This window comes from Neolamprologus brichardi, chromosome 10, assembly GCF_056152115.1.
Source record: "Neolamprologus brichardi isolate AB-2024 chromosome 10, ASM5615211v1, whole genome shotgun sequence".
NCBI classification, from domain to species: domain Eukaryota; kingdom Metazoa; phylum Chordata; class Actinopteri; order Cichliformes; family Cichlidae; genus Neolamprologus; species Neolamprologus brichardi.
In genome coordinates this window covers 29,269,594-29,284,979 of record NC_142113.1, presented here as the reverse complement: position 1 = coordinate 29,284,979, position 15,386 = coordinate 29,269,594, and the positions used below count along the sequence as shown (strand labels likewise).

General features: G+C 39.7%; 1 protein-coding gene across 1 annotated transcript in view; it reads left to right on the top strand.

The window, feature by feature from the left end:
* Positions 1-15,386, top strand: part of tmem132e (transmembrane protein 132E) — a 437,959-nt gene that overhangs the window by 125,712 nt on the left and 296,861 nt on the right. The gene's annotated exons all lie outside the window — the stretch shown is intronic.

Below are 15,386 nucleotides of genomic sequence, written 5' to 3'. Positions count from 1 at the left end.
TCTGTGTTCGGTTCATCCGATGGAAAAATAAAAATGTACATCCTCTGTCAATTCTGAGGTTGTACATATTACGACCTAATAAAACACACAGTCATTTTCTCCTCCCTTTTTTTAACAGTAATTCAGCCAAAATGCAGAGGCAGTATGTGAAAAACCAATTACATCTCATGATTTAATAGCTTCTAGAATAACTTTTAGCAGCAATAAAAATGCTTCTTTACAACATCGCTTCACTTCTTTGAAGTTTGCAGGCATTTGCTTGTGCATTTGCTCTCTTTAGGTTCCTCCGCAGCATTTTAATCAAACTGAGGTCTGGATTTTGACTGGGCCATTCCAGCAGTTTGCATCTTTTCTTTTTCAGACAGTCTTTTATAGATTTGATGCTGTGGTTGGGATCATTGTCCAGTTTTGGCAAAGCTTTAGCTGTCGGCAAGATGGACACAGTTGACTCTGGAACATTTTGCATTCCTTAAATTGACCATGAATTTCTACATACCAAAGTGTCCAAAACATGCCCAAATTATCACCCTCACCCACCATCGTGCTTGATAATTGGTATGAGATATTTGTGCTGATATGCTGTTTTGTTTTCTTTTAATGTCTAAAAGCCATTGTTCCACAATTCTTGTGGTTTGTTCAGCTTTTATAGAGGTCCTCACACTTTCTGGTCATTGTTACGGCCAGCACATTTCCACTCCAGGCACGGGGATTCTCCTAAGTGAAAAGAGATCCCGGAGGAGCCCCCACTTATGTTAGACCCAGCTCGGCTAGGGGTCTGGGGAGGTAACATAAAAGAGCCCCCCTCGGGAAAGGTCAAGTTAAGAAAAAGGGTTTATTAAAAAAAAAAAGAGCTGAAAACCGTTAGTGTAGCTTACAGCGAACCACTAGGCAATTTAAACAACACAAAACAACTCTCACAAAGACAAACACAAATGAAAACTAGCCACACGGGCAGAAACACGTTTCAAGGCTATTCAGGCAAAACTCCCACACTGAACCCGAGTCAGACAAGCGGGGCTCAAAGACATAGGTGTGAGGGACAACCTGCACATTCAGTCCAAAAACATAGTGTCCCATGAGTGAAGAAGCCTTTTGTAGTCACAGGTGAACGCAGGCAGCCGCATCATTGGCCCCCTGAGCGCCGCGGATCCCCAGGCAGCCAATGATTGGTAAGGACTGGCAAATTCAGAGCTACATGCTGTTGGGCGGGCACGGGTCCCCAGTCAGCCAATCATCTGAGTCCTGGCACACTTGGATTTCCTTACAGGGAGGCCAGCCCACTTCCCTCAAGGCCAGGGGCCGTAACAATGATCATTTAATCGCGTCCATTTGATTAGCAGCACCTGGCTAAAAACAGCCAGTGCGTATTTAGTTTTTCACACAGCGCTTTTGCATTTTGTCCTGATTAGTAAAACCTCAGACTTTAAAGTTGGTATGCTTTCTTTTTTTCATGACCGTACATTAAGAGTTATTCATCAATTATTCACTGATGACTTGACCAGGTAGTGGAAGTTTGGTTTTTGAAAACATTGTACTTAAATAAAAACACTCAAACTGAGTCACGCTCGCAAGCCCATAGCTAACCCACTCAATCCAATTACTCACATTATCTCAAAAAAACAAAACCAAATTGGGTGACAGAAATGAATTATGAATATACTGAATGCAAACCTTGTTTTAAATGTTTAATCCTAATTGCTGATCATCATCTCTAACTGTTACTGGCTGTGTATATTGGAGGCCAAGTAAGTCAAGTGGATGCCGAGGTATAAGAGAGAATAATTATTGATGTTGTTGCTGTTCCTTCATATCACCAATAAATGTTGAGAGATGCCACCGAATACATTATGCATGGCTCAATATGCAGTGGATTCAATAGAGCTGCTTTTTTTATATAGTGCTCCTCTTCGATCCGTCTTTCTTTTGTCCTTCATTGCTCCCTCTGCGATCTCCTTTTTTTCTATCTTTTCATGACGTTCTCTATAATCCAGTCATTCATCAGCTGAATAAAATGGGGCCAGAAACACATTTAATGAGGGAACTTGGGAAATGGGCCTTAATATGAACTATAAGCTCAATGATGCGGACGTCTCTGTTACCTAATCCTACAATGTGTTAGTTATTAGAATATTAATATAATCAGAATGAGCTCATAAAATTGGTTACATTTGTAGACATATTGTATATTACCTTAAATTAAGAAGCTATTTAAAATACTTTTAGGTCCTACACATTTTAATTAGAACTGAGTTATAAAACAGATGGCGTATATATTTCATCTAAAACAAGACTGTGCAGTGTGGAAAATTATCAGAGTAAGAATGAACACATTTTCTTTTTGACTAAGATTAAAGCGACTTGGTGCCGCTCTGTACTTCTTGTACTACTCATTGCTGATACCCTGTTTGAAAGCGACTACCTTGGCCCTATTTAAGTTAAGTCTTAAAGTGCTGTATACGTTAAATCTGTCGTTCTTCAGTTTGTGATGCCACAGTCTGCTACGCCGATTGTCTGACTGATGCTGGGAACCCTCACATTATGATACTTGGGGCCAACTACAGGACAAATAGCTCTACTCTATTCTACTCTACTGTTGACTCCACTGCTGTCAACTCGGTTCTGTTGGCTTTCGGCATTAAGTCAGCTGTGATTAAAGCTTTTGTCTGATGCAGATGGCTTCAAAATAAATCTTTTCAAAAAGCCAAATCGATTAAATGCATCAGTAAGGTGTTGGGAATTGCAATCAGAACAACTTTAATTTCATATGACATTGATTCTCTGGACCTTTGACAGCCAGGTGACCACCAGTCTTCCAAAAAATATTCACTCATGTAGTGTTTTGATGTTTGCAATAGAGAGCACTTTCTAACCCATTTTCGTAAGCTCTAGTACACGATGAAGGGCTGAGATAGTGTCTGAGAAAGCAATCGTATCTGACTCGCATCATTTTCATATTCATCAAACTGTTCAGTGACCCTTTGTGCCATATGGATGGGGAGATTGCCATTCTAAAAGGGGCCGACCTCATCATAATAGAAATACCCCTGCACAGAGTAAATGTGAACAACTTTGTAATGAGTTGCAGAGACATTTCCCTCTAAAGAGAGAAATGGACCCAAACCATGCCGATACATTCAAAACCCCAAACTCTGAGGTTCAGAAGTTCACGTTTTTCTTTTAAGTACCACCACCCCACATGTATCAGATCTGTTGCAAAATCAAAACTGCCTTTATACAATAAAGTGCTGCAACATAATTTGGAATGGATAGACTACGTCTAAAACCAATGCATTAAAAAATAATGAATGTATTCTCCACAGAGCCAAGTTTTTAAAATGTTCCATCGATCCTCATTATGTAGGCTGCTTTTTCTGGAACATTTTAATCTCTTTAGCATTTTAGGGTTTAACTATAACAGGGAAACAGGCCAGGCATTGATATGTCAGACATACACTGGGGCAAACTCAAAGCTGATAAAGCACTGTTTAAAAAGATAGACTTATAGAATTTGACTACGCGCTATAGACCTTAAAACAAACAGAGCGCAGCAGACATAACAAACTGTTCATTCAAAGAAAAAAAATGGGGGGGGAAAAGCTTCAGTCTAGATATCCGTGACAGCGCCGTAACAGTATGTTACTGTATTTTCGATATGTTTCCAAATAAAACATGACAATCTCATTGGTTTTTTTCTGGTTGAGAGATTCAAGTCTCCAAGGTTGAGCAAATTAATTTAAGAGTCACTGTATGTGTATAGCTCTAGCTTTTCTCTGCCCCATTTACTATATTGAATGAGCCATCAGTGTGGGTTTGGCAGCTGACATAAGGCGCTGTCTCTGTGTGTGTGTGTTTGTTGTGAGAGCCCAGGAAGAAAGCACAACACAATTCGCTGCAGTATGGTACCTAGCACAGCGATGGGATTGGTAACTCCTTTCAGAGATCCTAAAGTTTCTTACATGCATCTGAAATCCACAAGCTTGTACTAATTTGTCATATCACTCAGTGTAGTAAGATTACCTCGCCTTGCTCGCTGATGTGAATTAATGCCACTGTACCTTCATATTCCTTGCTGAGCACTGACAAATGAATCATAATCCCAAATAAAATCCGGGAAGGTGGAGACGAGAATTAATTCATGCTGAAAATGTGTCCGTGAACTAGTGGAAGATTAATCCCAAATAACTTCTAATTTTGCTGAGTAATTCCATTCAGTACGTTCCCTAATAATTCAGTTTTCCTTACAAAAACTTTATTCTTAAGATACTTTGAAAACTTCACCTGTCACCCACAATGAGCTAACAAGAATAGAATAGAAAGGTTGCCATTAAATGCTGTGCGTCGATGCTGTATCCACTGTAGAGGCCCTCACCCATCCACAGTGAGGTGAAGCTGATGTGAACCCTGATGTGTGTTTTTGTCTTAATTTTATTAAGGTTGGTGCTCAGTGCATAACACCTAATTTTGTCTCTCATTCAAGTGCGGCCAGAAGCAGAGAGCTAATTGTAGGTTGGTGTAATCTAAATGACAGACGTGATTATGCTTGTTGTTTTAATAACAATACTGCATTTCTTAATTTTTTAGTTTTAAATCATTTGCAGTCATTTCACTGTCTATTTAGAAAGAAAGTTAATTATAAGCCTAAATACTGTTCCAATGATGAATGCTGATCGGGGCTTTTTAGATTTAAAAAGACTCGCGCTGCCCCGAGGTCGCAGATTAACAATGCTTCTAATTAATGGTCAGTTTTAAGCACTTGAAAAGAAGGTAGCTGGACTTCTTTTTGGTTCGTGAAGACATTTCGACTGTCATCCAAAGAGGCTTCTTCAGATCTAAAAGGACTGATGCCCAGGTGTTTAACCCCTGCTGGGGTTTGTACTGTTGAAAGTGGTTGTGAGGATAATTGAGAATGTTGAGAACTGGCCCATCTGAGAAATTCAATCCCCTCTCACACATTGACCTGTGTGACTTCAGTAGATGGTGAGGTGGGGAAATTTATGCATTCCAATTGAAGTTGGAAAATGGAATTTCCAAGTTTCAAGTTCAGTTTTCAACTGGACGCGCCCCACCAACCCCGACACCACGTTCCAAGATGGTGGCAGTGCACATAAACAGAAGTAACTGTAAAACTTATCATCTGTACTGCCGCTGTTGTGAACTTGTGACTGGCTTAATAAACCGTAACGAGTAATGACTGCACTTGCCAAGCAGGACAAAGCAGGAAGTCCTGCTTAGCACATTTTACTACTGCTTCTGACTCTCCACTGGTTATTTTAAAACTGAAGAAGCCTTTTGAAGGACAGGTGGAACATTTTCTTGGCCCAAAAACAAGTCCAGTTGCCTTCTTTTCAAGCACTCGAGGCTACCATGGCCTGTATGGCTGAGTACCAACACAGACATAGTTAAAAAATCTAATTAACTAGGCTGACCATTTATATAAACGAAAAGGAAATCAGAAAACAGCCGATACTGAGCGCAGTTACACAGACAATGTTAAACGCTAAATCATAGGTGTCAAACTCTGGCTAATTACATTTGGCCCGCGAAGCCATACCAAATTATTATTAGAGCTGGCCTACTGGTATTATGCAGCTAATATATATATTGTTTAGTATTAAGCTTTGTTTGTTCCATATTCAGTTTTTCAGCAAAACTTGTTTGAGTCCATAAGAAGAGATTCATTCATTTTTTTTTTCAATAAATATTAATGTTAGCCTGCGACTTTGTTCCAGTTTTGAATTTTGGCCCATTGTGTATTTGAGTTTGACACCCCTGTGCTAAATGATTCACTTAGACAATTAATAATAATCTTTAGTCAACTAGTCAAGGTCAAAATATTGTTGGAATATCTGGCATTTTGTCCTGGGACCACTGGTCTCTACCAACTCGCTGCCATGCTGCACTGCTTTTACACACTTTCCAGCTGGTTTATTACATCCTGTCACTACATACTACTAAAAGAGGTGGCCTTATGAATGTCCTTGTATTGAAAGCCGTTTCACTGATGAAGAAAAGTGCCAATAAAAAGCAGGGAGGAAGCCTGCTGAAGGGATATCCCACAAAAATGGCTTTAAGATGGGGCCTGAAACAGAAACTGGCTGCTGTGGATAAAATATTTGAAGAATTGAGAATAATCGACAATAGTCGCTACACACAGCCCCATTTGTGTGCATTTTGACCCGTGGGGGAAATCACACATATCTGATAACATGATTAGCAAAACTGGATAATGGCCACACCACACTGACTAAATATCCCACCTCTTTGATCCTTGGGAAAACCTAACACGCTCTGTTTTCCAATTAGACATCAACTCAACAGCCGTCTCTATTCTGCTTTGCTTTTTCCCCCCTGTTTATTTACTGTCTACAATTAAATTTGCCTCCAGGGCAATCAATACGGCCTGTACCTCATACTGGAATTATAAAAGCTTTTCACAACATAAGCTTGTCTCTGGATTGGCTTTCTCACCTCTGTATCCCTAATCCTCACTCTCGAGACTCCCATCCTCCCCAACCCATCCTGCCCGTCTACTTTGTGCGCCGGTGTTGCAGGGAATGCCCATGATATCACTCAAGGATCTATACAGTGCATGGGGAATGATCATTTTGCCTTTAAGGCTGTAGATCACACACAAAGCTCCAGCACAGGTTAGCCAGGGAGGAATCGTATAATCCAACGGGCCTTAGTGTTTGAACACAGAGTCAAGAGCGACTGAATGGGGCTGCTTTCTTTGTCCTTGTTGTCATTAGTTCAAGGGCTTGAAATTACCTCCTCCTCCTTTAACTCTATCGGCTTTAACAGTAAAAAGAAACGCTTATTTGAAAGTGTAAGGAGCCGCGTCTGCTTCAGTATCCGTCTGACAGCCTCTGTTGGTGATTTCAGCTGGTATTTGACGTGTGTGTTCAATTAAGCACATTCACGCAGCGCTCTGTACCGAACACACATTTCAAGGTTGCTTGTGTGCTCTGTCTGGTTATGGACAGGGTACCCGATGATGAGAGATCACAAAGGTTCTGGTCAAATTAGTCACCTGCTTCAATTTTTGGCACCAGAATGAATTGGCACAAGCAACTGAGTCAAATAAGGTTGCCTCACAAATCTCATACAGACTCACAAATTCTGTATGAGGTTAAGCTTTCTCATGATTTTGTATTCTTTCTTCTCATTTTCATTCATTTCAACATCATTATTTTCCGAGTTCTTAGTTTTGACCTTCAGTGGCTAATTGTCTGGTTGTTAGTCTTATTATGGTTGTGAGACTGTCTAATCTGGCTGGGAAAAAAACAAATACTTTTTTTTATTCAGCAGACATTTCAATCAGGGGTTAATACAAAACAAACTGGGTCTGCAAATATAATTTAGAGCAAGACGTGGAGCTCAGCAGCTGTTTTTTCTTCTTCTTCTAAACAAAAATGAGTTGTTAGATATTCCAAATTTGTTACTTACAAATACTGTTCCTGTTACAGCTGTGACAGCGCTGCTGTCCATAAAAAACAGGGTGGTTTAAACAGTTGTTTGAGGTTTGGGTGGATTTTTTTCATTGAGTAATGATTCCCTCAGAGAGAAATACGATGGTAGTTATAAATAACAAAGGCGAGAAAAAAAAGTGAAATAGTGACACTTGTTTATTATGACAAGGAGGAGAAAAGAAAAAGTAAAAAACACACAAATTATCATGTGCTGCTCCACTTGCTGCAAAAACATGACATTTTAGGAGGAATTAAAGTGTTTAACATTTGCTAACAGTCAAGAATGCCTCCATTTATCCAGTTCCCCCTGACCTCCGAAAAGAAAGCACTGTAACTAAATTCTGAGTAACTTAAATCCTAAACTGAATCAAAATTTCTGACTCATTCAGCAGCCAAACATAACTCTGGCATTCTCTCTGCAGCCATGGCCAACACTGTTGCTAAAATTCCCGCGTGTTGTACTTGTACGCTGCTGTTCGTTCATCCCAGATCATCTTGTTGGGATTAAAGTGTGGAGACCATGCTGTTTTTGCAGCATTTGAAGCCTAGTGCCTGTAATGTTTGGGGCCGTTACCTTTCTGTCTAGCCAATTTATATTGGCAATAAACTTTACTTAAAAAGAAAATATAGATATACTGTCAATAATACACACGATGATGGTGTCACTGCTCATTTTGTATACTCTTATGCAGTATAGATGCGGTTGCATGTGCATTTTTTTCAGATGCCACTGTTGTGTTGTTCATTATCGCAGTATTGATTTATTTTAAACTGGTTGCTTTACCTTATATGTTTTTATTGTTGCAAGAAATCTGTAAGTTAACTCGTGTTTTAGCCTCATAAAAAGGCATAAAAAGCTAGAAAATGTGCATTCATTTTTACTTTTCAGCTCACCTTCAGACTTTTTAAGGTCTAAAGGTAAGTTGATGAAAAAAGAAAAATGAAAAACTTTAACTTGCATCCCCATCAGTCATTGGCGGAATTTTATGTTTTGAAGTAAAGTGTCTGAAGGTCGGTGTTTTTGTCACCATTCCCAAATGTATTTGGAAACGCAACTTCAAAAGAAGAGAACGGACAACAACGACAAGAGAACAACAACGCGATGCCTCTAATCTGAATATTTTATATTAGTCTAAAATCATCATATACACCTAGTCAAGCTGATTGACAACGTTCTGAGATCTTTATTTTCCTGCAAGAAATGTTTGCATTGAAAATGGAGATTTTGCCAACACAACAAACTGTAACATCTTTGTGTTGCCTGCCAGATGGGTCATCCAGATGATCCGCGTGGAGTGCAACATACATTGTTGTACATCAGCATCAGAAGCTGTAATTTCCTGTGCAAATTAAGAATCCCAACTAGAAAACTAGAAGAGAAAATGTGTTTGAGGCTCTCTCCTCTCAATGATCCGGATGCCATCTTTCTTTCCTCCTTCCCTCCTTCCCTCCTACCTTACATCCTTCAGGTATTTGAGCAGGCATGATCATGGGGTATGATGTGTATGCACTGTAATATCATAATCAACGTTTAATGCTGCAGGTTTCTTTTCCTTTTTGGCACAGCTTCTAGATCATCATTTTCCTGTGGTTTTTTTGGACACTCACTGCTTCACACTCAGATACCAATAACAATATTTAAATGTTCATTCTTCTGATATGTTGCAGCCGTTTTCATCCGTGAACTCCGTGAAATATATCTCATCCTTCCATTTCATATATTGCACAAAGTCTTTTCTTGCATGTAGCACAAAGCAGGAAATGTTTTGCATTAGATGCATGTGCACGACTGAAAACACTCTGTGGTTTTAGTGAGTGAGCTGCTCGGATATACCATGCACTGGCCAAGACATGTGATCTTCCCCTTCCTGACATATGAACCGGAATATTACTCTGACATCTCACAGACAGGCAGCCAGAAGCCTAAAGACCGACTAACATCCTGTCTGTGTTGGAAATTTGCATTCTCACTAGCACTCTGTTGCACCAGAAAAGGAAAAGGTAGTTGTATTTTAATTGACGGGCTTTATATTTCCAGACAGCTTTTCCAGGCCACACTGGGCGTGGAGACAGCATTAATACACCCGAGTGCAGTGATAAGGCATTACGACTGGACCCACAGACGCTACCAGCTGCAGCTGTGTTGGCGATGAAGAAAGATTGCCGATGCTCTTAAACCTTGAAGAATGAAAGTGAAGATAACTTGATATCCGACCTCCCTAGGCTGATGTGTAATGATCCTGCATGACTGACACTAAAAAAAAGGATTTTCTATGAACTGATAGTCTGACTCTCAATATAGTGGCTTTAATCAGGCCCACTGCGAGTAATATTGCCTATCTTCTTTTCAGACTCAGCTTAGATCTCATATCACCTCACCTTTGGGGGAAAAATAAATTAAAATGTTGGCAATGACTTTTTTTTCCCCTCTGCTGTTGTGTACCGATGGCAGATATCAGAGGCTGCTTTGCTTTTAGCTGGGATGACAAGCACACTCATTCAATGTCAAAGCCTCCAGGGCTGTATTAATCAATGGACATTATCCCAAAATCACATTAATGGCTCTTACTTACAGCTAGCCAGTAGAGTAATCATTCAATATAGCTGCTTGTCACCAAGGCTGTCACTGGAGGACTTATACTCAGCTGTACTGGTGAAGACAAGAGGGTGACAAACCCAGACATTCCCACCCATTGAACTAAATCCAAATAGAAACCTTTTAAAGCCTTCAAATGACAAAATATTATTAATTCTATTTGGTAGACGGGTGTCCCATGGGGAATAGGTTATTATTATTATTTATTTCCCACTGGGAAAAATTGCAGGCTACTACTCGGCCACGGTGGAATTCCTGCTCTAGGCCCTGACACAGATGTCTGCTCTCTTTCATGTGCAAATACAAGCAGACATTCGTCAATGCCAACTAGTCAGAGCTCAGAATTACACAAGATGAGATGAAGTAAAAAAAAATTTAAAAAAAAACTGAATTTCAAGATGTCCACTGAATCTGAAGGCTGCAGACTTTCTTTTCTCTAATTCGAATAATTTAGGGAAACGGATTTCGGCTAAACTTTTGCTTTTGGCTTTGTAATGCAACATGTGCATACAGCTACACTGTGAAGCAGCTCAGGGCCTGCTGTAAGGGCACTGTGTTGGAGTATGTCAGAACTGGCACCCAATGGGAAGAGTGTAGTATGTAAATACTTGAGTGTGCATCAAGTAAAATTTATTTTCTTCTGAAGTATTAAAATCTGTTTTTACAACTCAAAAATTCAATTCAAAACAATGTATTTATATAGCACCAAATCACAACAACAGTCGCCTCGAGGCGTTTTATATTGTAAGGAGACCATAACATACATGTAGATCTCAGAAATAGGAAATAGTTGCAGCAGGCTGTTTTAAACTTTTGCAAAAATTCGTGGAAATACAGAATATAAGGCACAAACAGAGTTTATAGAGTTCTAATGAACTTGAAATTCAATATTTGGTCTGAACTCTTTTAGGCTAGCGTTCTTGTAATTTCCTTTAAGTAGTTTTCAGAAATAGTTCTCCGGGTTTCTTGAAGGATAATCAAAGCTGCTTCTTTGGATGTTGGCTGGCAATCGGTCTGTTCTTTGACGAGAGGCTCTGGGGAGGCCGGTACATTGTTTTGTTTTTTAATATCCAGGTATGCTTTTACTGCATTGGCAGTGTTTTTAAGATCATTGTAGTGCTGGAAAATATAGCTGTTGCCAATCAGATGGTATGGCATGGTGGATCAAAATCTCACAGTACTTTTCTGTGTTCATAATTCAATCAGTGTTGACATGATCATTAACAGCACTGGTTGAAACGCAGAATAAAACAGTAGCTCCCCTGTTTTTGTTTTATTTTAAATACAGTCAGCCGTAGACACTCAGTCGTCTGTGCTGACCTCCTCCATTCATTTTAACGACAAGTCGAAAACCTGCTGTCACTGTTTTTCTTCTGTAATTTGACGTACCATAGCCTTTCCTCCCTGTTGCGCATCGTAACACGTTGATTATACTTCTGCATCAGATCTACATCGTAACTTATGCCATAACGGGAACCCCATTTTAGCCCTGCGCTGTAAACTTCTATGTAACCGACACGCACCTCCTGAGAAATGTAAACTACACATTTGGTCAACACATACACAATGACTTGAATGGAGTGGAAGGTTGGGGTTAGTGATAAAAAGAGTTTCCGTTACTGCGTAAGTTAGCTTTAAACTTTAAGAATGCCTTTTTTACGTCCACCCTTTAGTGGAGAAGATTCCTGATAAATCATAAGGTGAACAGAAGTTGGACCTACTGAAGGGTCAGATAGATGCTTCTCTCAGATTCTGTGTCAGGTCTTTGCTGGATTTCCCCACGTGTTTTTGAGGACATGACTATTAGATTTTGTTCCTGTGGCTGCACCTTGTACTTTTGTTCTCTTGTCCAGTTTCCTCTTGTTGATGGTCGTATTGCATACCATGGTGATTTTCCAAAGAGTCAGCTAACAGTTACGACCTTGTTGATACAAAAATGCTTATCTTTGACATTTGTTGTAGAATTAACTAAAGAAACTGCTGTTTGTTAAGTCACAAAAAAACTGTCTGAAAATGAATGAAAAGGCAGAAAATGTCCAAAGAAAACCTTTGAAAAACCTTCAAAATGTCTGAAAAACGATTGCTGTGTCCGTCTGCTTGGAAGCAGAAATGTGGAGTTCAAGCTCAAGACTTTTGCACAGTGTGTATATGCAAGCATGAACAGATACGTGCATTATCTATTAAATATTTGTTTACAGTGCATCAAAAATATAGAGAAATATAAGTAAAAACTGAGCAATTCTACATAAACAATTGTGATCTGATATTTTATGCTTCATTGGAAAAGGGCAGATAGTTTAGCACAACTAGACGGGATTAGGGAAATAAACAAAATAGGAAATGCAGTTGAAAAATCCATAATTTTGTTTTCTGTTAAGCTTATGTTAATGTTAATACTCACCTTTTCAGCCTTTCTTCTTTTTTCTGTCTTGTTTTTTCTGGCACATTTATGACATTTTTACCGAATTATGTAGAAATTGAAATGCATCAAATTGACAACACATGGAAACAGATTTTACTGGTTTTAATTAACCACTATAGCTGCAGGCTTCTCTTTTGAGTGTCGTTACGAAAGCACTGCTCGGAGGACTGAAAATAAACATGGATGTTGCATAAATGTGAACACTGGCAATTAAGGATATACCAATTATCCAACTGTCTGTGTGCTAATGAAAGTAAAAAAAAACAACAACAACATTTGCATGATTGAATATGACCAGGTTACAATTTTATAGAGAAAAAAAATCTATTTTTTGTCGCTCTATTAGCTTTATATGAAAATGCCTGGCCTCATTGTGAGAAACACCTAGCCTTCCCAAGAGATAAAAACATTTCTATCCTGCACCACTGAAACACTCAAACCAATTAAAGCTGGATGACTCATATGCAGTGAGCTGCTGGGTACATGAAATGTGACATAACTTCATCCGCAGCAACCCCAATCTGATTGTCTTGGTACAAATTAGATAAACAGCATGTTATGCAGTTTGTCATTCAGTCACAATATTCCAGACTACTGGAAATATCCCGAATCCCATAAGTAGAAATACCAGACTGCAGCAATGACAGTCATTACATTACATGCATGTAGAACATCTTTTATGCATGCAAAGCGTGCGCATACTTCAAAAGCTTCGCAATACTTAATTGTCATGCGGTTATTTATCTTGTGCTGCAATTTTAAACGGAGAAACTGGAAAAAACAGAATGAGTAGCATGTTTTCTAATCCATTACATTATTGTGTGGCATGCAAATATATATATCTATATATATATATATAGATATATATATGGGAAATATCTCTGGGGCATCTTTACACAGGTGCAGGCTGTGTAAAGATACCCCAGAGACAATCCAGCACATAACAGCAGGGTGCAAGATGCTAGCAGGCAAGGCATACATGGAACGCCATAACCAAGTGGCCGGCATAGTGTACAGGAACATCTGTGCCGAGTATAACCTGGAAGTCCCGAGGTCAAAATGGGAAATGCCCCCAAGGGTGGTGGAGAATGACCGAGCTAAGATCCTGTGGGACTTCCAGATACAGACGGACAAAATGGTGGTGGCTAACCAACCGGACATAGTGGTGGTAGACAAACAGAAGAAGACGGCCGTAGTGATCGATGTAGCGGTTCCGAATGACAGCAATATCAGGAAGAAGGAACACGAGAAGCTGGAGAAATACCAAGGGCTCAGAGAAGAGCTCGAGAGGATGTGGAGGGTGAAGGTAACGGTGGTCCCCGTGGTAATCGGAGCACTAGGTGCGGTGACTCCCAAGCTAGGCGAGTGGCTCCAGCAGACCCTGGGAATAACATCGGAGATCTCTGTCCAGAAGAGCGCAGTCCTGGGAACAGCTAAGATACTGCGCAGGACCCTCAAGCTCCCAGTCCTCTGGTAGAGGACCCGAGCTTGAAGGATAAACCGCCCGCAGGGGCGTGATGGGTGTTGTTTTTATATATATATATATATATATATGTATATATGTCTGGCTAAGAGACACACACACACACACACACACACACAGGCTAAGAACAAACTTTACAAGCTTTAGCATGGGTAAACATTTCAATAAAAAATACACTATACGTTTTACCAGAGTAGTAAAGTTTAGGCAAATGAAATGTGGTGTCAGGGCAGGCAGTGTGATGAATTGATCTGAATCTGTTCCTGGTGGAGCCTCTCCACCTCTGCCTGACATCTACATGGCCCACATTCAAATGCAACATTATATATCTTTGGCCTCTCAGCCCTGGCTTTCACCAGAGTAAAAATCTAGGACATCGCGGACCTGGCTAGGTAATAAGCATGAACGCTCTGTGTGCAGTTCACTGACATCATGGTGCTGGCTGTACTGAGAGCAAATAACACCATTACTTTCCTCTCAGACCCATTTGCAGCCTCTGTGATTATGACTACTTTGTGCAACATAAAAGAAAAACACAGCAAAAGCTTCTTCCACCTTTTACCTCTCACTTATTTTATTCTTTCAATGTATAGAAATGTAGCTGAACTTTTAAGTAGGTAATGACAAAAAATCCTCTTGATAGTCGATGTATGGTTTAAATACGTAGAATTACTTATGTTTCGTCACACGATACATTCTCTTTAAGTTTCTTTTCTGTTTTATTCTTGAGTTAAATATCTTTAGAGTTTTGACTTCTACTGTGACTGAAAGGAAATATATTTGAAGATTCTGATTGACCTTCTGCACTATTTTGATATTTTATTCATTTAATGTCAAAAGTCTTTCTTCTAAAACCCTATAACAAATTTCTGTCGATTGAAAATACAAATTCAGAAGTTTTTACTGTCGATGACTTAAAAACTTGTCTCATTTTGTAACTATGAAGCTATAAAGATGCAAATGTCCCTAACTCACTGTAGCCTCCACCCAACTCTCCTTCGGCTCTAGTTCTTATGCTGCTTGAGAGGCGAGATAACGTTGGTCCGCAGTATGTGTGAGAGGACTCTTCAGTGTTTAGTTTCAAAATCTGGTCATTTTGCTTCAAATGCTCAAAGTCAGCCAAATCCAAGCTGCCTGCCATCTGCTTATTGGACAACTACTTGGTACTAACTGTTAAAACTAAACAAAGCTGTTGTGCACTGATAGCAGTGTACCAAGCTGTCATCAAGAGTTTATTATTTTCAATTCACCCTGCTCTTGGCTCTTCTGTCTGCTGGACTTTGCACTGTGTGTCTGTTTACTGTGTGTCCAGGGATGCACCCTGCACCCAGTACAGGTGGTGGGAGACAGAAGGACTCTGGCCAAAATAACATCTCTGATGGACAGAGTCTCCCACCCCATGCATGTAGATGTTGC